Source organism: Diabrotica virgifera, chromosome 3 (assembly GCF_917563875.1).
Source record: "Diabrotica virgifera virgifera chromosome 3, PGI_DIABVI_V3a".
Classification (NCBI taxonomy): Eukaryota; Metazoa; Arthropoda; class Insecta; order Coleoptera; family Chrysomelidae; genus Diabrotica; species Diabrotica virgifera.
Genome location: NC_065445.1, coordinates 183324172 through 183349882, shown reverse-complemented (window position 1 = coordinate 183349882; position 25711 = coordinate 183324172). Strand labels below are relative to the sequence as shown.

The 25711-nt window shown below is 34.8% G+C and overlaps 1 long non-coding RNA gene across 2 annotated transcripts; it reads left to right on the top strand.

The window, feature by feature from the left end:
- Window positions 1–3262: 3262 nt before the first annotated feature.
- LOC126881448 (uncharacterized) lies at window positions 3263–5954 on the top strand. 2 transcript variants are annotated; one of them, XR_007696853.1, is made up of 3 exons: window positions 3263–3739; window positions 3806–4000; window positions 5774–5954. It is a non-coding gene; the product is annotated as an uncharacterized LOC126881448 (long non-coding RNA). The 2 variants fall into 2 exon arrangements; XR_007696854.1 differs by having other exon boundaries at window positions 3798–4000.
- Window positions 5955–25711: the final 19757 nt, after the last annotated feature.

Genomic DNA, 25711 nt, shown 5'->3' with positions numbered 1-25711 from the left:
TATAAATTTAAGTACTGATTTACTACTGATTTGTCTTCATTATTTTCCATCTTAGGTAATACTAATATACTCTTTATAAGTGTCCCAATCGGTCTGATTTGGGACTCGATATTCCTCAAGTCCCTCCTTATATGCGCCCAAGTCGAACCTGATTTGTTAATGGTCCGACATTGAGGGAACATTTGAGATATGCTGATTGTATATTTTGTTCGCGATAAACAAACTAGTTATGGTTCTATCAAGAACCTGGTTTCTAATTGCGTTTATGAAGGTGCATTTTTCACTCTATTTGCAATATCTAAATTGATAGCAGATATAGAGTCTAGGAAGTACTCTTATCTCTTATTGATTCCTGTGCTACCCCATATTGTGTGGTGAGCATTTCCCTCATAGCTAAAAATTAATTGTCTGTTCCTTCTCTTGCAATATCCCCACGAGTCTCTATACTTCCCCTGGAGGTAAATGGTTTTCAGAGTCACCCAGAAAATAGGCCGAAGCATTAGTAGACATTTGTCCCTTGCCTAATTCTGTTGGCCTTTCCAATATTTCGGTTACCAAATCTGCTGTGATGAATTCTGGAACAGAAATAAATATGTAAAAATTTTATGTGAGAGCAAGTAGCGCTGCTCTTAGATTGTCAATATTGGTACTATACAGTAACCTACACGATTTTATGCTAAGTGCTTGTATTTGTCCTCCATTAACCCAAGGGTACTCTAGGAGACCTATGGCTCAGCTGTCTTCCGTAACCCTTCTTCTAAACACAGTGGCAGCTGCTTTTGAATGTTGAAGGTTTATCTGTAGACACTTCAGCCTTTGGATTATTTTTGTTTGCTGGTTTGTGGATTGTTTAATTTAGCTATTCGCGGTGTGCAAGTACTTGGAAGGGAATTGAGAAACTATCGTGCGCGAATAGCGGAGAAATATTGCAACTTTCTTAAATAATTCATATTGTCAATTGAAATTGCCAAATTGACGTACGTATAATATCTACTGTCATTGAAGAAGAAAAATTATATGTTGCTCCACAATATTGATATGATAATATGCAATTATTATATAAAGGTAAATTTAATTATTCGTATTTTACTTGCAGTACTTCATTTTAATGACTAATTTTATTTACTACATACATATTATTATTACATGTACTTGGGCTGGGCAATTTTCTTTCTAACACGGTGACAGGAAAATACATGGTGTTTTATGTGTTCGTTCATGGGTATGCCTTCATTTTTCCGACTGTACAATGGTTTACGTTTTTATAACATAACCTGAATCTTATTTTTTCTTATTATTTTTTTGGAATATGGCCTTGACAATTATCCAGTAACCAGGACTAATATAATTGGCCAATATAATTAAAAGTGCGAATAAAGTTGCAGAGCGTAGAAATAGGTGTCGTTTTGCCGAGCTTGCACGGTCCCAATATTCTCAGAGTGTTTTGCCTCAACCTGATCCCTTGGAGTCAGGCTTTGCTTGCCTGTCTTATTGGATTCATCTTGAGCACTTTTTTGCAAATCCTAGGACTTAGATATTTTACTTAATTTTTGAGATCCGCTTGTTGTGGTTAGTTCTCTGGCACTCTGGAAAATTAGGCCGGTACAACCATGTTTGTAATTGATGGTATGTCCCGTTGATTTTAACCATTTGGCGGCTTGCCTGTTCAACGAAAGGGTTAGAATTTCCTCAGCCCCATTCTTGTACCTATTCAATATTTTCCACGAAACGTGTATTTTCCCATCGACGCCCACGCGCTCTTAAAACTGTTTCTTTCGGTAAAATTGTATTAACTAATGGTTGCGCTCTAGCCTTCTTACCAGCACAACGTATATTTTACGTGAAATGTACAAATATGTTTTGGTGTTTAAATGGAACTATCGGATATTTATTTCACAAGCACGGCCCTGGTGGGTACATTACGCAAGATTATAAAGATATAATTCAATAAATCACGACTATAATGTAGTAAGCAAATTATCGAGGACATGTAAATATGGGAAATAAAGAATGATATAATAGAACATCTTAAATATAAAATGAAGTACTGATTTACTACTAATACGTATTCATTAATTTCCATCTTAGGTAATGCAAATACAATCTTTATAAGTGTCCCAATCGGTCTGTTTTGGGACTCTATATTCCTTAGGGCCCTCCTTATATGCGTCCAAGTCGAACCTTATCTGTTGATGGTCCGACATTGAGGGATCCTTCGGGATATGTCGATTGTATATTTTGTTCGCGATAAACGAACTAGTTAGGATAATATCAAGAACATCTTTCCTATTCGCGTTTACCTTCTTCTTTGCGTACCGTGCCCAAATTTTAGGCGAGGGTAGCTTCCATGAAGTGATAGAAGTAGAAATTAGTGACCCGTCTGCCCTCGGAAACCTAATAGCCATTCGGGGTCGGAAAAAGTAAGAATTGGCCAAGTGAGGGTCACTATTTTCCACTTCTATCACTTTTATCAATACTTCTCACCGAATGATTGCCGGTATAAGCACCACTTACTGACCAACGGCTTCGGGCGGATGAGTTGGTGAGTGGTAGGGCACTCTGTTGTCCTGAGACCAAGAAGTCGGTCTCAAAGGCGGAGGAACCAGGAAATGGTCAACGGCATCAGGATGTAGAAGGCCAGGAGAAACCACTACATTAAAGATCCTTGTGGATATCTCTAGTACAGCTTCCCATGACAGATAAGGAAACTATACATACATTTAATGATCATGGACTTCGGAATCCAAGATCCGGCAGGGGAGGAATATCAAAACCAGACCACGGGGACTCTCAGGTCGTTAACACACGAAAACCCCGTGTCGTGGAAATCCACAAGATAGCTCCGTGGAACGTAACAACTATGTTTGAAGATACGAAATTACAAAATATTCAGCTAGAAATGGCCAGACTAGACATTCCTATCCTAGGTATATGCAAGACGAAATGGCTAGGGTCAAACATATTTGAGAGTAATGGATACATTGTATACCACTCGGGAAAGGCAGAAGGACCCAAACGTAACGGAGTCGAAATCATTTTCAAAGAAGAAATTCGTAACTGTATCCGAAATTTCGTCCCTTTCAATGATCGTATCATGATGATTCAGCTGCAAAATAAACTACTGAATATTAATATAATACAAGTCTATGCACCAACAGCTGACAAACCAGATGAAGAAATTGAGCAATTCTACAGCCAAATTAAACAAATTCTCCGGAGCACAAAAAAACGAAGCTACAATTATTAACAAGAATCTACAGGTCGAGCAAGTCTCGTAAATTTCACGATTGCGAGCCACGCTTCACGCAACCGTGTTTGCGTACTTGTGTTTCGAGTTGCGTGGTCGTGCGGAGTTATATTTACCAAATTTAAATGTAATCGTTTCTGTTTCTTATTAATATACTATTCTCAATATGGCTACTGGGTGTAAAAGATAAATCTTATTCTATCTGTTCTTCATGGGTTTTAGATAATTTTAGTTGTATTTCTTTGTAATTTTGTGTTGTACAAAGATTAATTTAACATTTTCTCTGGAAGTATTAATTTAGAAAGATAATATGCTTCATTGGTGTTGTGTTTTGAAGTGTGAAATGCAAAGTAATTGTGATAAAGTTCACTTTTAAACTGAACTAAATAAGGTATCTGAGAGACAACAATGGTTAAATGCAATACAATGTACAGGTTTTACTAGCGAAATGAAAATTTTCCTGTCCTGTCTGCTGTAATCATTTTATATCTGGTAAGTTACAATTACAACAGTAACGATTTTTGAAGATGTTAACATTTTAATCTTATAGGAAAATAGGAAAACCAGCCGACTTAATCGATAATAACAATCTCCAGATTGGGTTTCTTCAATAAATATGGGCTATAAACACAATGAAATAAGTTCCCCAAAATCTAAAATGGAGTGGTATCAAAGGAGAATTAAAGGAAAAAATATTCATATTGAAATTATTTATAAGGCACTGGACTGTCTTAAATTCTACAATAATACTAGGTGGGTAAATGATTTTAGACATTTTTCATTAAGAGTAGATTAAGATTAAGTAGATTTTCATTCAGTAGATTTAAGACTTGTTTACACGGGTAGAGTAATGATGCAAGTACTTGATAGAGTAGAGTAACTCTACCTGTAAAAATGCTCAGCACAGTAGAATAGCTTGTAGAGTGTATAGTTGGAGTTAAAGTAGAGTGACTAGCAACCTATGGCAAAGTAACTACTCTATGACCACCACTACTGCCAAAATGTCTACTCGGCTGCACACTCTACCCATGGAACACGCTCAATTATGGCAGAATAGAGTAGGTAGGAGAGAACATGGAGGCGCTGTCATTCTGGCTGGAATTGTGTTTTGTGTAAATAGTGAAAATGAAGTTCACCGAAGATGAAACTTTAAAACTTGTAGAGCTATAATACGGCGAATACCAGTGTTTATGGAATTTAGGTAGTGTATACTACAGAAATAAAAGTTTGCAGCAAGCTGCGGAGGATGAAATCGTCGAAAGAATGGCAAAGGAGGCTTTGGAGTAAACGAGCTTAAGCAAAAAATTAAGAATTTAAGGTGCACTTATAATCAAGAGTGTTTAAAAATACAAAAATCGGTTTCACTATACTAGCATCAGTACTATACTTGTACTCTCCTCATGTGAATGGTATCAAGCCATTTTTGGTAGAGTACTACCGCTACTCTACTCTCCTCAAAACTCTACCCATGTAAACAAGTCTTTAGAAACAGTGGAAAATGAGGTAGCTAGTAGAGTAGTAGTAGAGTAAAATATACTGGTTTAGCAAATTACAATGTTTTAAGTTAATACAGTACAAGACAAGATTGCCACTGTAATTTTGAATATTTTTTCGAGGTATTTGGCACACGTATTCGTAAAATAATAAAGAATGGCGGTACAGAGCCCAATTTGAAAAATATATTAATATGTGGAAATTACTCTGTAATTATACAATATTTAAAAAACGAGCCTGTACCGCCATTAAGAAGAACAAAAAAATACACTTTCTTCAAATAAACTTTTTTATCCGATGCCTAGATTTTGTGTAATTTTGGAACTACTAATGAAATAAAAAATTTTAGTAGTTCCAAAATAACACAAAATCGGATAAAAAAGTTGTATTTGCAGAAAGTGTATTTTTTTGTTCTTCTTAATGGCGGTACAAGCTCGTTTTTTATATTGTATTTAATTACAAAGTAATTTCCACATATTAATATATTTTTCAAATTGGGCTCTGTACCACCATTCTTTATTATATTAAGAATATGTGTGCCAAATATCTCGAAAAAATATTCAAAATTACAGCCGCAATCTTGGAACACCTTTTCGCTACCTGTTGATCGATACTGTTTCCTCTTAAGATAGTTTTAATAGTTATTTATGATATAAGTATTAAAAGTACAATTTTAAGACGCGCATGTGAAAGTTATCTTGAAAAAATAATTTTATTAATGTTTTGACTTCCACATCAGATGTCATTGTCAAAATACAAAATATTCATTATTATTAGGTTTATTCTAGCAAACAGTCAAACTAGTCAAAAACCGTCAGCAAACAGTTGGTCGGTAAAAGAACATAATACAGTCACCAGTGCGATCCCCTCTACTCGCGCTGGTCCACTATTCGCTGATGATTTCAAACTGTTTGAAACTGATGCTAAAACAAACCTATTATTATTATGCATATCATTATCTGTAAATAATATTTCTTCTGATTGTTAATTGTAAAGGATAGAAAAATTACCATTTATTTTATTTTTTTTTAGAATCAGCTGAGAGAAGTGGTCTACAAAAAACCAGGAAGGAAACGGAATATGTGGCTATGAAAGGCAAAAGAAAGGTTTACAAAGCAAATGTGACACATTTTTTTGAAATATTTAGGAATATCAGTAAATTGCATTAAAAAATGTATGAAAAGATTTTGTTCAATAAAAATGTTTATATTTATCAAGGATGTATTATTTGGTATGGCCACATATCGTCAGTGATGTAATAATACATCCTATCTGTTTTTTTTCATGAGTTTTGTAAGAGAGACTAAAAACTTGTCTTAGGGTCACCTCCTGTTTTCATATGATATTTGTTTTGTAGTAAATTAAACTATCTATGAACTACAAAACAAGTCAAAACTTACATATGAACACAGGAGGTGACCTTAAAACATGTTTTTCCATCTCTCATACAAAACTCATGAAAAAACAGATAGGAGGTATTGTCACATCAGCAAGGATGTACAGTGATGAGTGCCCTAATAACCGGCAAAATATGGGCAACATATTTAGTTGTGAGATAAAAAGAAATGAAACTAGTCGAGCTGGGAAATTTAGGGAAATTAACCTTTAAATTTACGTTATATTTATCCCACCTTTACACATATCAGAGGAGTATGTCAACTAAAACTGTCACTGTGACAGTGGTAGTTTCCAAACTCGTCTGATACGTCTGAAGGTGGTACACAATCAATAAAATCTAAATGTATAAGTTAATATCGCTAAATTTCCCAGCTCGACTAGTTTCATGTCTTTTTATCTCACTACTTAATACATCTTTTGTGCTATTTTGCCGGTTATTAGAGCGCTCATCACTGTATTTCTGGTATATCCAGGGAATGTCTACAAAATATATTTTGAATGTCCAGAGAACATTCGTGGACATTTATGGAATGTTCCAATAAGACATTCAGGTAATGTTTAAAATGCTGACACAGGATTTTCCTGGGATGTTCAGGGAACATGTTTTCGGGGATATTCTAGGAATTTTTCAATGTCTGTGTACCTTCTATGGACCTATATGGAATATTTTGGTGTTATTACCGCCGCACTCCACTTGCGATTTGTAATCAGGAAGATTGAACACATTGTTTCAAATACAAGTCAATCCATTTGTGACTAAATAATCATGGATTGACTTCTATTTGAAAGAATGTGTTCAATCTTCACAACTACAAATCGCAAGTGGAGTCTGGCGCTTAGGGCTACTTCCTCTTTGGTATTATGTATTATACTACGAAAATCAGGAACTTTCCTTCTAAATATATGTATGCATCTTGGCCATCAAACATATTCTTCAAAACATTTTTTTAAGGGGTTACATAGGTCTTGTGGGTAAAAAAAGTGACTTTTTAAAAAAAATATATCTCGAAAACTAAAATTTATTTTTATTTATAATTGGAACATGTAAAAGTATAGTACTTAAGGTAGTATCAAAAAAAGTTTCAGCCAAAAATATTCATTTTTGTAGAGTTTAAGTTTTTTTTGCGTTGGCAGCATAACTAAGTCCAGTCTCATCTGAAATCAAAAAGTTTCTTGTAGTTTATACCTCTGGCTAGAATATGAACGAAGGAATTAAAAAAAATGAAATTTGAAGATTTTACATAAGTTTAAACACATTTTTGACCCCAATTTTTCTCATTTTTAAAGTAGTTTTTTTTTATAAAACAAAAATGACCTCATCTAATAAAAAATCCTTTGTTCATTCACTAGCCAGAGGTATAAACTACAAGAAACTTTGATTTCAGATGAGACTGGACTTGTTATGCTGCTCACTGCAAAAAAGGGCTGTTGTCGAAAAATTGCAGTCAACTCTACAAAAATGAATATTTTTGGCTGAAATTTTTTTGAGAGTACTATACTTTTACATGTTTCAATTATAAATAAAAAAAATTTTTAGTTTCCAAGATATAATTTTTTTAAAAAGTCACTTTTTTTACCTGCAAGACAACAACTTGTTGATTTCAAATTGTAACAGTTGTTTTGCAAAGTATGCTGCCCTCTTGTATTTTGTGTGTTATCTTCATCATACAATTACTTCATCTAAAAATTTTCTGCGAAAAAAAAATAAAACAAAAGTTTAACCACAGAATCAAGTTACACAAATTTTCAAACACCTCACACAGCGTCTCAAGTACGATTGCGCGAATTGGTAAATATAACTCCGCACGACCACGCAACTCGAAACACAAGTACGCAAACACGGTTGCGTGAAGCGTGGCTCGCAATCGTGAAATTTACGAGACTTGCTCGACCTGTAGATTCTTGTCAATTATTATGGGAGACTTCAACTCAAAAGTTGGTGCTGAAATCACACAAGATATAACCGGAAAGTATGGACTTGGAGAAAGGAACGCAAAAGGGCAAAGACTAATACAGTTCTGCCAAGAAGAGAAATGTATTATAGCAAATACTTTGTCTCAGCAACCTAAAAGATGACTATATACCTGGAAATCTCCAGCTGATCAAGAGGGAAAGATAGTCAGAAATCAAATTGACTACATTATCATTAATAGAAGGTTTAGAAACAGTATTACATCTGCAAAAACATATCCAAGTGCAGACGCAGCAACTAACCATATTTTGCTCTGTGCTGGATGCAAACTAAAACTAAAAAGAATAAAAGCCCCCACAACGCAGGAGAAACGTAATACTCGACTCCTAAGAAATGCCGTAATAGCAGACGAGTTCGGAAATAAGATAAATCGTGAGATTAAAAAACAGTTAGAAAGATCTGAACAAGAAAATATCGGTCAAAATCTAGATATCATGAATTCCGCCATGGTCACCACAGCAAACCAAGTTTTGAAACCAGAAAAAGGCCCAATAAAGAAAAAGGATTGGATGACCGATAAAATACTAGACCTGATTCAACAAAGAAGAAATTGGAAAAACAAAGACAAGATTCGGTATAGAGAGATATATCGACAAATTAGATACGAGGTTAAGCGAGCAAAAGAGGACTGGATGGAACAAAGATGTCGTGAAATGGAAGAACTACAAAGAAAACATGACGAGTTTAATATACATAAAAAGCTTAAAGAAATTACCTACACTCAGAGAAAAAGAACTCCTCACTTTATGAGAAACTCCAAAGGTAAAATAATTCTCGACTTGGATTAAAAAAAGGAAGAATGGACTAACTATATAAAAGAGCTCTTCCTGGATAAGAGGCCACCACTTAACACCACAAAGTATACGAATACTGGTCCTAGTATTTTAAAAGCGGAAGTAGAGAAAGCCATCAAACAGAGCAAAAATGGGAAATCTCCAGGCCCTGACCAAATACCATCACACTGGCTCAAACTTCTGGATGACGACAATGTGTCACAACTAACAAACATTTATAACCATATATACGAGACTGGAATGATGCCACAGATATGGTTAGAGTCTACATTTATTCCACTCCCAAAAAAACCTAATACATCATCATGTAACGACTTTAGACTAATTAGTCTCATGAGCCACTCTCTCAAGCTACTTCTTAAGATAATCTTAATAGAATCAAGCAGAAATGTGAAGAGACAATGGGAAACAAACAAATCGGTTTCAGAGAAGGACTGGGAACAAGGGAAGCTTTGTTCTCAATGTTAACATTACTTCAACGATCATGGGAAGTACAGAAACCAATTTACGTCTGCTTTATAGATTTTGAGAAGGCGTTTGATAGAGTTCGACATGATAGGTTGTTTGAATATCTAGAAATGATTAGAATCGATGATAAAGATCTGAGACTTTTACAACATCTATATTGGAATCAAGAAGCTTCTATTCTGGTAGACGGCAAAGAAACGGACAAAATTTGCATTCAAATAGGTGTCAGACAGGGTTGTGTGTTATCCCCAACTTTGTTTAATGTATACTCAGAAATAATTTTTAATGAAGCCTTGGAAGGACAATGTGGAGTTCGAATCGGGGGAGAAACTATTAACAACATCAGATATGCAGACGACACCGCGATCATGGCTGAAAATATCGAAGATCTTCAACTCCTTATAGATCGAGTTACTAGAGAATGCTCCAATAACGGACTTAACATAAATACAACAAAGACAAAGTTACTTGTGGTTAGTAAACAAGACGTCGGCCCTATGCAACTAATTGTCAGTGATGAATCAATAACAAAAGTTAACCATTTTTAATACCTAGAATTTTGGATAAACGAGACACTAAATCCGGACGAAGAAATTAAAACTCGTATAGAAATTGCAAGAGGAGCATTTATGAAACTTAGATCTATTCTGAGCAACTCTCAGCTTAACTTATAACTAAGAATCAAGTTCCTAAAATGTTATGTGTATCCTGTATTACTATATGGATGTGAAACCTGGATCATGAAGGTTAACATGATGAACAAATTAGAAGCCTTTGAGATGTGGTCGTATCGTAGAATGCTCAGAATATCTTGGGTTCAACGCATTTCAAACAGAGAAGTCTTAAACAGAGTAGGCCAAGGCGAAAGTGACTTAATGAAGATGATAAAAAAGAGAAAACTTGAATATCTGGGGCATATAATGAGAGGTAGCAGATACAGTATGCTGCAGTTAATACTCAATGGAAAGATCGACGGAAAAAGAGGAATTGGTCGAAAGAAATATTCATGGCTCCGAAACCTTCGTCAATAGACTGGCTAATTAGCAGATCAATTGTTACATGCCGCACAAGATCGAGAACGATATCGGCAAATTGTTATGGAAGCTACCCACGCCTAAATTTGGGTACGGTACTTAAAGAAGAAGAAGAAGCTTCCATGACAATTTGCCGATATCGTTCTCGATCTTGCACGGCATGTTTCAGTTAATCTGCTGATAAGCCAGTCCATTGACGATTAACTGCAACATACTGTATCAGACAAACATTTTATCAATAAAAATGTATGTAATATTATATTTGAGAGATAATGGGTATTTGTGTAATTTGAACTCATTAGCGATATGGACAAAATTAAGATAATCTGGATGACATATTTTAAGGAAGTATTAAACAAAGGGGCACAACCACCATTACAGAGGCAGCAGCAGGCACGGCAGGAGTTACAACAACAAGAGCTGGGGGAAGATGGAGAAGAAAATGAATTAACTAGACCCCCAACGCTAGAGGAGGTCTAAACGGCAATCCACATACAAAAAAGCCATAAAGCACCGGGAATAGATACAATACCGGCAGAACTACTCAAACAAGGAGGAAGGAATTTGACACAACAGATGTATCAGCTAATAGGAGAGATATGGATAGACTAAGAAATCTCCCAACAATGGAAGAAAAGTATAATCTGCCCTATCCATAAAAAAGGAGACAAACTGTTGTGTCAGAATTATAGAGGCATCTCTTTACTTTCTTCGGGATACAAAATATTCACAAACATCCTTAATCGAAGACTTCAACCTCTCACGGAAAAAATCATCGGCGAATATCAAGCAGGGTTTAGGCAAAATAGATCTACCATTGACCAACTATTTACAGTTAAACAAATACTAGCCAAAGCATGAGAATATGACATGGACGATTACAATCTCTTTGTAGATTTTAAACAAGCCTATAATTCAATAGATAGAACAATTCTACCTAATATATTGGAAGAATTTGGCATACCATCAAAATTAATACGACTAGTGCAAATGACAATGACAGAAACAGAAGCACAAGTATGTATTCAAGGACAGATCACTGATGCGTTTACGATAACGCAAGGACTGAAACAAGGCGACGGACTGGCTCCAACGCTTTTTAATCTTGTTCTTGAATATGTAATTAGACGGTTGACGGTAAGCGGAAATAACATACTTACAAACAAATCTACCCAATTAGCAGCATACGCGGATTATATAAACATAATGAGCAGAACAATGAATGCAGCGGAAGAAACCTACGTTGAGTTGAAACAGAGGGCAGAAGCAGTAGGGCTAGCAATAAATACAAATAAAACAAAACTACTCATACAAACCAGATCAAATAGACCGGCACAACATCACTTTATTGACGATATAGAACATGTGAATAGATTCACGTACCTAGGAATGGATCTGGTTGCAAGCAATGAAGAAGAACCGGAAATAAATAAAAGGCTTGTGCTGGTAAATAAAGCCTATTTCGCGATGGGCCACATATTCAAATCGCGAGACGTACACCGGAAAACAAAACTCCGGGTATATAAAACAATAATCAGGCCCATAGTAAGTTATGGCTGCGAAACATGGGTGGCGACACAGAAATCTGTCAATGCATTAGATGTGTTTGAAAGAAAAGTATTGCGTAGGATACTGGGCCCAATAAGTGAAAATAACAACTGGCGAATTAGGTATAATAGAGAAATATACGAGCAATACAGCGAACCAACTCTAGCACAACACGCTCTAAACTGCAGAGATTACGGTGGGCAGGGCACGTGGTCCGCATGCATGAGAATAGAATCCCCAGAAAATTGCTGAATGCAAGAATGCAGGGAAGAAGACCTGTTGGAAGACCTAAAAAGAGATGGGAAGACGAAGTCGATGAGGATGCCAGGAACTTCCTGGGAACGCGTTCATGGAAAAGAACAGCGGTAAATCGAAATGATTAGAGAAGCTTATTGAAGGAGGCCAAGGCTCGATTTGGGCTGTAGTGCCATTGGATGGATGGATGTGTAATTTGAACTACATATACGGTAGTAAAAATGACTCATGGCACACGACGTTCATTAGCGTGTTATCGGAAAAAACAAGCACCTGTAGTATCCTTTATTTACTTCAAACTGTCTTAGCATTGTTTAAAAAGACTAAAAGACTATTAAAAAATTATTTTTTAAACAATTGTCTTAGATTTCACTGTTATTAAATAACATAACATCGTTGCGATTGAGACCGTATTGTATGTAGTAACAGTCATATTGTTCGCTTCCGTTCTGTAATCGTTCGTAAATCTATTCAGATTTTTTGTTGCGTGTTTTTTGTCTACTTAATGGCAACAAAACGTAAAAATGTTGTAGTGAAAATGGAAAAGAAACTAGAAGCATTATAGGTAGAAATGACAAAGGCGTAATTGATACGTAATTTAGATGTGTACTGTGCATATATATATTTCATGTTATTTCAATTTTAACGGAGTTTATCTGTAAGTATACCGTATTTTATTAATTTTTACCATTTTCTCCGGCTAACCCGGATTTTCGATAACCCGGGTCAGCCGCGGTCCCGATTAATCCTAGTTAACGAGGTTCCACGGTTCCACGAGGTTGTGCAGATAACAGTTTAACAATAAAACACTGAAAACATTCGTTTTCTATACTTCCACAAAATTTATTACAACTATGTGACTACAGCTGTTTCGGCAGAGTGCCTTTCTCAAGTGATATAGTTTACTATGGTTTTGCCTTTTTAAAGTCTTTAACTGAAGAGGTTGATGAGTGGGGAGCTGTTTGTCTCGAGTTGGTCATTCAGAATCATAATCCGTCTGCTATAACTTTTCCCATGGGGTACGATTCATTTTCAATCAAATTAAGTCAAAACATAAATTGAAACGAACGTCGATGTGTATATACATTTTGTATACTGTATACTATACAGTGCTAGTCAAAAGGCCGTACCACCCTCGTGTCTTTCGAACGGTTATACCTACAATAGGGAAATTTGGAGGGAGGAAATAAACGGACGTGTGCTTCTTAACTAGTCATGATAGGTGACGTAATAGTGACAGATGACGTTACAGAGCCACTGTGACCGATAATTTTAAATGGGACCTTATGGCAAGTGGTACCTCGTTTGAAAGGTATTCAAAATTCCTATTTAATCATACTATTTTTTTTGGGATTTAGTTGATTTTGATTTTGGTGAATAAATTAAATGAATATAATATTTTAGTTTTGCATTTAATTAATAAAAATTCAAATGTCCGCCTATGGTTTTTTTGTCAAAAAGGTTGACGTTTTTCAATTCTCTAGTAGTTTTTACGTTAACGTCAAGCTTTTTGACAAGTAATTATATGCGGAATTTTGAATTTTTGTTAATTAGATGCGAAACTACAATTTTATATTTATTTCATTTATTCATCAAAATTAGCTTAAATTCAAACAAAGTTAGTATGACTGAATAGATATTTTGAATACCTTTCAAACGAGGTATCACTTGCCATAAGGTCCCATTTAAAATCATCGGTCACAGTGTCTCTGTAACGTCATCTGTCACTATTACGTCACCTGTCATGATCAGTTAAGAAGCTTACGTCTGTTTATTTCCTTTCTCCAAAATTCACTATTATAGGTATAATCGTTCAAAAGATACGAGGGGGGGTACGGACTTTTGACTAGCACTGTATACTACACACATCGGTGTACGTTTCACTTTCTGTTTTGACATAATTTGATTGAAAATGAATCGTACCGCATGGGAAAAGTTATAGCGGACGGACTATATATCTGTATTTTGTAACATGACATAATATTTACAAAAGCAGACAAAGGTAACACTACTATTGCTATAGATAAAAGAGACTATAATAATAAAACAATAGAATTTTTAAATAACCAAAATAGTATAACACTTAACAAAGACCCCACAGAAATATACCGAAAACAAATTGAACTAGCTATTGAAAATTCAAAATCCACATTAAGTCCAACAGAACAGAAATACCTTAATATTATGAACCCACAACCTCCTAAATTATACTCTTTTATTAAACTACACAAACCTGACCACCCAATAAGGCCTGTAGTTCCTTTTTATACAGCCACATCATATAAACTTTCAAAAAAACTGTCAGATATTATTACAGATTACACTAAATTTTCACTAGTAATACCACTAGAGGTCAAATTATTTCCGGAAATTTTTTTGAGATCATGAATATTTTGAAAATTTTCCGAGTCGCAGACAAGGGAAATTTTCTAAAAATATTCATGATCAAAAAAAAATTTCCGGATATTAATTTGACTTCGCGTGGTATTCGGTAAGAAAATTCCACACCAAATTTGCATTTGAAAATCCAAAGCTGCATGAACAAATTAATAGCGAGCCATAGCTTTGTCAGCAATTATTTAGGCTTTCAAATTCGTAATTTCTACTCATTGTAGTTGCATGGGAATACCATTTCAAGATAGAAAATAGTATATTCTTCAATTTTACATAAGTTTTGAGTAACTACAAGTGATAGAAAATGAATCAAAACTAAATTATGTAAACAAATAAAAACCAGTCTGTCAAAAATGTTCTGTTATTGTAAACGTCAAAAAATTTCCACTATAATTCGCTGTTGGGTACCCCACGAGCAAAAAATTTCCGATAAAATACCTCCGTTGCCATGGTGATCTGTCAAAATAACGTATTTTGATTGGTTCAAAATTACAGGTGTGGAATTTTCACCTAAATTCACCGTAAAAAATACACTAGAACTAGTTAATAAAATACAACATTTTCAGAACCCCGTTAGAGGGCGTTCTATCCATACTGCGATATAAATTATTTTAATTTATATCGACAATCTACGGTCGGAATGGTAAAAATCTGTCTTCCTTAGAGCCTCCTTAACAACAGGTAGACCTAGAAATAGTACTATCGGGGGATGGAGGAAGACCGATTTTAATCAAAACGAAACCGTAGATTTTCTTATTTTTTAACATTTTCAATTGCCCATCAACTCCAGACTGATCTCATTTGACGTAAAACATCTTTTTCCTAGTGTTCCTCCTACAGAAACTTTTTTCAGTTAAAAAACTTTTAGACCATAATAGTACAAATCCGATCAATGCATCTGAAATTTTACACCTTCTTGAAATTTGCATAAATCGAGACTATTTTGAATTCAATAATCAAATATACACAAACAACAGTGCAGGACTTATTATGGGTAATCCTCTAAGCCCATTGCTATCAGATACATTTATGAACCAGCTTGAAACAACAATTTCTAAACATCCCGTATTTAAACATTTCTTATATTGGTGGAGATACGTGGATGACATACTATTATGCTTTACAGGAACTAACAGGCAACTTGACCAATTTCTATCATACAATAATTCACTTCATAGTAATATTGAGTTTACAATAGAAACCGAACAGAATTAGTCCATAAACTTTCTAGATGTAAAAATTACCAGACTACACAACAAACACGAGTTCTCCGTATATCATAAACCTACCCATACTGACACAACTATACACAATTCTGCATCCCATCCTACACAACACAAATTAGCAGCCTACCATAGCATGATACATAGACTGACTGAAATTCCCATGTCAAAAAATAACTTCGAGATAGAACTGAACATCATTAAACAAATAGCAGTAAACAATGGCTATAACGAACAAACAATTAACAAAATTTTAAACCAAAAACTCCATAAGAAAGCCCTGAAATTAGTCTATCCACCACCACAGAAAGAATCCAATACCTTCTGCTCTATCACATACACTGGCAAGATAACAACAAAAATAGCCAGATACATAAAAAAGAAAGGAATAACACTAGCTTTCAGAACTAACAACAACTTAAGCAAATATATTAAGAACAATAAGAGCCGAAAGAGAAAACAACTACAGAGTGGTGTTTACAAACTAACTTGTGGTGACTGTCCGAAAACTTACATCGGTCAAACTGGCAGAACCTTTAACAAATAGATAGCAGAACACAAAAGGGCTTTCAACAATAGAAAAACAGACACTTCTACATACGCACTTCACCTTCTAGATCATAATTATTCTTTTAATGAACCGTTTAACATTCTGCATATTCAAAATAAAGGCCTTAATCTATCTTTATTAGAATCTATGGAAATTAATAAATTAAAAAATACAGACATAATTCTGAATGACCAACTCGAGACAAACAGCTCACCACTCCTCAATCTCTTCAGTTAAAGACTTTAAAAAGGCAAACACATAGTAAACTATATCACTTACACATAGTAAACTATATCACTTGAGAAAGGCACTCTGCCGAAACAACTGTAGTCACATAGTTGTAATAAATTTTGTGGAAGTATAGAAAACAAACGTTTTCAGTGTTGTATTGTTAGATAAAATGAACTTACATCAAGTAACGGTCGAATCCATCAATTAGATAACAATTTTTTTTCGAAAGAGTCAGAGTTATTTGATCATTTGTTGTAATTAAAAATAATTATTTATTTACAATGTTTATTTGTAGAAAATGACCCGCATTTTGTTAGACATTTAATGAATGTAGTAAGCAAAGCATTGAATTATCGGTAGTGGCACACACATACAGCTTCAACAAAATAAGTCGTTTTCAAACATAAAATAAAGAAACCGAGTTAGAGAGTCGTCGTTGGTTCGTGAGGAGAGCATTATCCGATACAATGGCTCTTCGTGTGTGGCGAAATCAAAATAACTTTTACTAGGAAACGCTCCCACTCGTTATCATTTACTGCTGTCGTTGTGTTGTTTGTTGCTACAACTACAACTTAATAGTATATTTTCCTTTTATCGACTATTTCTACACCGCCATTTTTTTATTCAACATTCCTAATTTGATGTTTTGGGCATAATAAGACAAAGAGAGCTGGGCGAGAATTTTCTTAAGTCTGCAAGTAGTTACATGTTTTCTAATTTACTACAATTTCTTATAAACCTTGTTTCTGCAAATTAATAAAGTATATTTTTAGTTACTAGTTACCTTTTATAGTTTATTGTTAAAAATGTACACAAACCGAATTAAAAAATAAAACAAAACACATATGTTAAGTTAAAATCACTTGTAATCTAATGATATTTAATAAACTTAGAAGATGATCAAAAAGGTTTCTGTACGGGAGGGTCGTGTATGGATGTAATATTTATCACAAAACATTACAGCGAAAGGATTAGAATACAATATACGGAAAATGACGGAAAATATGTAATATATCTCTTTTTAATAAAGAGATCTCTGTGGGTATTATAAAAACAATTGAAAACGTCTATCAAAACAATAAGGTGGAAGTCAGGACAGATGGAAAACTTACGGAACCTATAGATATTGGCAAGAGAATAAAACATGAGGTTTCACCAAGCGCTGTTATTGAATCTACTCATGGAGAAACCAGGTATGATAAGAATAATATGCAACGCCCTACTGAAGAAACAAGAGTTTCTTAGAGACTTAAAGGAAGCGAACCCAGTTCTGCTCCTAAAACCCGGGAAACCCCCCGATTCAACATCCTCTTATCGGCCAATATGCCTCCTAGACTGCCTTGGCAAGTTCTATGAGACACTTATCAAGAAAAGGCTGGAAGGCGTTTTGGAACATGAGAGAGTACTATCAAACCAGCAAGGTGGGTTATGCTGCGGCCTGTATAAGGGACATGACTAGAGTAAGCAAAAAAAATGTGGGTGGTCCTTGTTCTGTTGGACATTAAAAACGCTTTCAACTCAGCAAGCTGGGGCCTCATTATAGACAGAATATTATAATGTGAAACCGTATGCATATCCAAGAAAAAGAAGATGAAAATGACCGCGGGAGTACCCCAGGGATCAGTCCTGGAACCCTCGCTATGGAATATATTATATAATGGGGTACTAGAAGTAAACAAGGAGTGAGGAGTAAGGGCGATTGCATACGCGGACGACACCTGGCTTTACTAGTCAAAAACGATTGGGTTATAATAGAAAAAGTAAACCGAGCAATAAAGAGAACCGCGGAATGGACAGAGGAAAATGATTTAAAACTAGCAGTAGAGAAAACGGAAGCGATAATCTTGAGGGGACCGAGATACAGAGAAAACATATTATTTGACTACAAAGACTTCGTAATAAGACCCCAGAAAACAGTTAAATACTTAGGAATAACTTCTAATGACAAAATGAAATTCGGACCACACATACAAGAGGCATGTCGGAAGGCGAAAGAAAGGAAGGCAAATTATTGCCAAATATAGGGGGTCTTGGATCACAAAAACGAATTGTAATGTTGCAATCAATCATGTCCATCTTACTATACGGGGCCCCAGTGTGGCACGAGGTTCTAGAGATGGCCAAATGCAGAGACATGCTTCTTAGAATACAGCGGAAACCTCTGATCAGGGTGTGCAGCGCGTACAGAACCGTTTCAACCATTGCCCTACAGGTGGTGGCTGGGTCTCTACCGGTGCACGTCCTGGCCAGAGAAAGGGTGCGAATGTATCAGAGGGGCAACGGGGCAATTGATTCAGGAACACAAGAAAGAAAGAGGAGCTTGGAGATGTGGCAGAGAGAATGGGCAACCGAAGTCGGAAAGGCTGCCTGGACGAGATATCTGATTCCGGATATAGTGAGGTGGTGCGAGTGCCGACATCGGCGCGTCAACTACTACTTCACACAGTTCTTGACGGGGAATGGATCATTCAGTAACGATACCTACCGTAACAGCGGATATAAGGAAAACAGCGGACGATCTATGTGTGCTCTGCATATCATGCGGGGCGAACTGAGCTGCAGCTGGGTCTGGCGTCTCCTCTAGGTGAGCCACAAGAGCTCATGGATAGAGTTATCAGGAGCAAGAGAGACTTCGACTTGGTCATTGCTTTTGTCACAGAAACCATGAAACATAAAGAAGAAAAAGAGAGACGACTATAGGCGGGATAACCCATATTATTTATTTATTTATTAACAAAAAAATCGTTTGTGCTCTGGATGGTAGCCAGCGGGGGGAGGAACCTATACACCCTAACCACGCTGACTGCCTATTTTATTTTATTTTATCCATTTTACTTTTTACCTGATTGTACCTTTTTACTTATTATTTTATCGGATTTTATTTATTAATCTATTTAATTTTATTTTTTAACTCTTACCGTTCTTTAAACATTTATTTTCACTTTCCGTTTTTTCCTGTTTATGTTCTTTATCTTTTCTTTTTCTTCTGAGTTTCTCTCGCTTTTATTTTCCCTTCCCTCATACTCTCTGCTCTTTACCTTTTTCTTCTTCTTTTTGATGTTATATTTGTCTGTATCGTTGTGGGGCAGTCAGTGGGGAAGGACCTTTTACATCCGACCTACACAGACTACCCCATCTTAATATCAGAATGAATGGGTGGATGAGTAAGGGTGTGTAGATGAAAGTAAGGAATAATTGGAGTCGAATGAAAGGAAATATGAATGGGTGGATGAGAAAGCGTGCATAGATGAAATAATTAATGACTGGAGTTGCTCGTAACTGCCAGCTAACATTCTTTGGTTGGTTCCATCCTGGGTTGGGGGGCACCCTAGCTGCCCTAGCCGCGCACGTGGGGGCGGCCGGGCGGCCAACTAATCCATGGAATACATGCTGGGAGTGCCAGAGGGGAGCTACGAGTAAGGTCGACGGGTCAGATATGCTGGCTAAGAGAGGTTCCAGACTAGTCGGCTGGAGGAAAAGGGCTGGGTTTAATCGGTAGGCGGCCCGTCAAGATGCAGATATGACGGACTGAATTCGACACACCTGGGACACCTTTCCAGACGGTCTTAAGAAGCTACCCACCTGAAAAAAATAACACTGTATGGCTTAATCGACACATTAACTGTGAGATGAAATTAAAAATCTATAAGGCCAGTGTAAGACCAATAATGACGTCCGCATCAGAATCAAAACCCAACACATGCAGAATACAGAGAATGCTGGAAAATACAGAAATTCGAATAAGAAGTGATGAGATCAGACCAAAACGTAATGTACAGTACAGGGTATAAACTAGTAGACAGTAAATGGAAAAGTGAAAAAAAATGGAACAATCACATCAGTAGAATGGCGGACACAGCAGTCATTAAAATATCAACGGACAAATCATCAAGTGATAGCAGAAGTATCGACCGACCGCGTTGATTGAAGACGTGGCGACGAACAAGCAAAATTCATTATTTGAAGTGAGAAGAAGAAGAAGTAAGGGAGTAATATATAATTACAACCGAGACTCTCAACTGAGATCTGACTCTGAAATAATTAAGAATAAATAGGGGACAAATCTATTTAAATATACCCCGTTTGAAAAGTATTGATAATTTTTTTATGCTACAGCTGATATGCATGGATACAGCTGTTGGGGTGGACATATTATGTTTAAAAAATTCTTCTACAATACTGATACGACGAGAATGTATCGATATTTATAACTTTTCTTCTTTGAACATTTCTGTTTAAAGGCAATTATTGTAATCTTCTGCCAGAATAATTATTATTATGCTTTCATACATTTCCAAATCGGTAATATAAAGAAAAATAAGATAAAACTAAAATACTCTGGGCTAATTAGCAAAATACAAGGAAAAGTTATTTACCAACAATTTTATTGCTGGCATCGAATCCTATGATTGTATATATTAATAATATAGATATGCAAAGTCCGCAGATGGTGTGCTACTTTTTTTATAAACAAAATGGCGCCCGAAAATCGTGTTTTTTTCAATTTTTGCTCTATAACTCCAAATATTTTAACTTTAGACCAAAAACCACTAAATAAAAATTCACCGTTATTAAACTCTGCATAGAGACATGTTTTTCACGATTTACTTCGACGAAAATTTTCCCCGGAAAATGCGGGTTTTTCCAACAAAATCTTTAATTTTGAACTAAAATTTTAGATATGTAATTGTTTATCAATAATTAAATAACTTGGTAACATCAAAGCTCTTTTCGTATAGATTATAATTCCAGAAGCCTATGAAAATTTAATGAATAGTTTAGCAACAATTGAATTGTTAATTAAAAATTTACGGTCGCTATAATAACCACAATAAAAACTATCGATATTACGAGTGAAAAGTGCCAAAAATAGCAAAATTCCAATCAAAAATCAGGTTGGAGAAAATGTAATCTCAACGTTCAAAATCGGTATACGTTAAAAAAATGCATTTTCTCAAACTTGCTTTTGTTTTGTTATAATAGGTTAATTTATTTATAAAAAAGAAAACTACATATTTTTCCAGTTGTAGACTTTTTTTAGATAAACTTTTTACTAGTGTACCTTTAACGTTAAAAACACAAATATTCTCAGTTGAAAGCTGTATAATTATTTAAACAATTTTTATTTAAACAAATTAAAAATGTTGTTATAATAAATGAATTAATTTTTTTATAACAAAACAAAAGCAACTTTGACATTTAATAATGCGTTAGTTAGATGGCTCTACTCGAGTTACTTGAGAACAAAAAAAGAATGAAGAAAGTTGCTCCCTGGGAAGCCGAGAATATGCATTTTTTAACGTATACCGACTTTGAACTTGGAGATAACATTTTCTCCAACCTAATTTTTGATTGGAATTTTGCTAATTTTGGCAATTTTCACTCGTAATATCGATAGTTTTTATTATAATAATATATGTCATGAATATTTTAAAAATATGAAAATTGGTGTGAAGAAAGAAGATAAAAATAAAAAGGTGATGGTTTGAAAATTATGATTCTATTCTTTATATTTTTGCTGTAAATGCCGGTCAACTTTGACCGGTTGTATCTCAGGAATCACTCATCACAATTAAACGTTTTTTCTTTTAAAAGAAGCGTCCTGCCGCTTTTTTTCCAATTCCGTTTTTATGATTTAATTTTATTTAATATATCCCGAGATGTTCTATTTGTTTAAAAGCCAAAAAATTGTTTATACTTTTAAAATATTCCTGAGGCCGCTTAAATAGTCCAATTTTAATTATATAAATTACATTAGATAGGTACAGTGTTTTTTTATAAAAAAATCATAGTTAGTCTCATGTATCATAATTATTGTGGTTATTATAGCGACCAAAATTTTTAATTTACAACTCAATTGTTGCTAAACTGTTCTTTCAATTTCCATCGGCTTCTGGAACTATAATCTATACAAAAAGAGCTTTTATATTACCAAGTTATTTAATTATTGATGAACAATTACTTATCTAAAACTTTAGTTGAAAATTAAAGATTTTGTTGGAAAAACCCGCATTTTCCGGGGAAAAGTTTCGTCGAAGTAAATCGGGAAAAACACGTCTCTGTGAAGAATTTAATTGCCGTGAATTTTTATTTGGGTTTTTTTGGTGTAAAGTTAAAATCTTTGGAGTTATGGTGCAAAATTTTTAAAAAATACGATTTTCGGGCGCCATTTTGTTTATAAAAAAGTAGCACACTATCTGCGGACTTTACATACCTATATTATTAACATATACAATCATAATATTCGATTCCAGCAATAAAATTGCTGGTAAATAACTTTTTCCCAAAATGGCCTATTCTCCGATAATCTGCCCAGACTAAAATAATATAAATCGGTTACACTAAAATTTGGATCAGCAAAGGATTTTCGTAAGGTGTGTAGAAAACGATAAAGAAAAATGAGACCAAAGCAAGAACCAAAACGAAGAAAAAATTCTGAAATAAATTTAGTGATATGGAAAAGGTTTGATTCCATTTTACTTCCGATGTACGATGTACTTACTTCATATAAGTTTTTTTTTGTTTATACGGATTCGGTTCTACACATTTACTAAATTTTCAATATATAATCCAATTTCCTTCTAATGTAAATCAATCCGTTTTTTTTTTTAAATTTTTCAAAGCAATTTCTAGATCTCTTTCGAGATCTGCATGTGTACCTATCTCTAGATTTTAGTTCATTAGGCATAATGTTTACAGCTCTAATTACAATTTTCCGGTAACAAGGACCAATATGATTGGCCAATATAATTAAAAGTGCGAAAAAATTTGCCGAGCTGGGAAACCAGGTGTCGCTTTTCCGAACTTGCACGGTCCCAATAAGCACATAGTAGAGGCTCTGTACTGTAATCAAATCTGAACCATCTCTTCTTTTCATTTGTTTTATACTTTATTCATTTTTGTGGATATTAAAGGAAATAATTCGCTAAAATTATTATCACGGTGAATGACATGACGCGAAATGCAATTTTCTGAGTCTGATCTAATGAGCAAAGCGAGCGAGGCGAGTAACAGGCGAGTTCGATAAAGAGTCTTTACTGACGTGGTGCTACAAAATTTTATCGCCAATAATTTGATATTGGTTTTAACACTACCTTATAATTTACAATTTAAGAATTATCTAAATTACCAGAGAACGGCAGTTCTCGCCAGTGGCGCACAACCCCCCTGCACGCGACACTATATTATATACACGAAATTTTCGATTTTCTAAATCTGACTGAATTGTAAATTGGGCTAACTTCCATCTTAAAGTTCAGGAAAACACTCACCCATTCATATGCCAACCATCCATTTTGGTCCAAGGGTGTGGATTTTACGGCCCTTCCTAATTAATGTTCGTTTTTCGTTCTCGTCCCCAAAACTCCCAAAAACTTCTAAAATTTAAGTCCGACCTTTGCGGCTTCTAATAGTACTGATCTTTACCTTTCCAACGCATGTCTAAAATCGGTTATACCATTCAAATGTTATCGAGCTCAGAAGTATGACTCAATTTTTATTTAAAAAAGGGAAAATGTTTGTATGTATGTATGTATGTATGTATGTATGTATGTATGTAGGTATGTATGTATGTATGTAGGTATGTATGTATGTATGTATGTATGTATGTATGTATGTATGTATGTATGTATGTATGTATGTATGTATGTGGAACAGTAATCTGAATTTTTTTTCTGCGTTTGAAGAGGGGGTCAGGGCCGATTCAGAACCGGTGTAGTTTGTGACTTTTGACCACCCATAAGCCAGCTGTAGGACTTGGTAGGTACAAAACGCATATTTTTGGGGGTATATATTTTCGGTTCAAGAAGCGAGAGTAGAACTGCAGATATCAGACATACACACGGCTCAGTATAGCCAAAAAACTGAAAAACTAAACTTTGAAAATTTTAGGTTTTCGACAATTACTTAAAATTTCAACCTACGAATTGTGCCAATAACTGAGCGTTTGTATAAGGGCTCTAGACAAATCTAACGGTGTATATCTCATATCCAGGGAAACTCGAATTTTTAAGTTAAAGGCTTCATAAGTATAATCAAATCTATTTTCTATGGGAATAGACGGTTTTTCAAGCTCAATAATTCCGGTAATAGCTTCGGTTATCATACTTGACCTTAGATGCATCAGATACTGCTTGTCAATACGTTTCAAAGTCATGTTTAGTGTTCAAAATCGGTTAAGCCGTTTAGAAGTTATTAAGCTACAAAAGTATAATCCAATTAACGATTATTCCCGAAATGGTTTATGTAGTTGTAGTGGTTACGACGCTAAATTTAATCTGACAACGGGCAATCGAGTTCATTTACCGGCCATCCCAATAATCTAGTGTACATTCGATGGACACTAGATCATTTGGAAGATAATGCGACAAAGGCGAACATTTATAAAGCTTAACGTGTAATCGAGAAATATTGCATTCAACTTCATACATTTAATTTATAAATAACTTTGAAAAACTCCTGATACAAGAATAAAAAACCGCTAAACGCCGTAAAAATGAGTGGCGCATACAATATTTCAGCTACAAAAAAGCTGATATGAATATTACGTGGTGAGAAATAGTTTTTTCATTTGGATGCAAAACAAAATTCTAGTTTTATTTTAAAAGATTGTTCCATAATATTTGCTAAATTTGAAGTAAACGCGCCACAAAAGAGTTTCAAAATTCAAACTGTATCAAAGTTACTCTTTTGTAGCGCGTTTTACTTCAAATTGCGCAAATAATTTGGAAAAATCTTTAAAATAAAACTCAAATTTTGTTTTGCATTAAAATGAAAATACATTTTCGTGCCACGTAATATTCATATCAGCTTTTTTGTAGCTGGAATATTGTATGCGCCACTCATTTTTACGGCGTTTATCGGTTTTTATTCTTTTTTTAAATATACTAAAAATTTATAGACAGTGGTGACAGAGGGCATTTGCATGATTGCCGCTTTCGATTTTTAATCGATAGTTATCAATATTGAATAATTACTAAATCGGTAAAGTTTCAATTTAGTTTATATGAATATAAGTACAAAATACTACAGAATTTCACTTTTCGACATAAATTTAATTAACAATGTCGTAAATTTTGTACAATATTTTTAATAATTAAAGTAA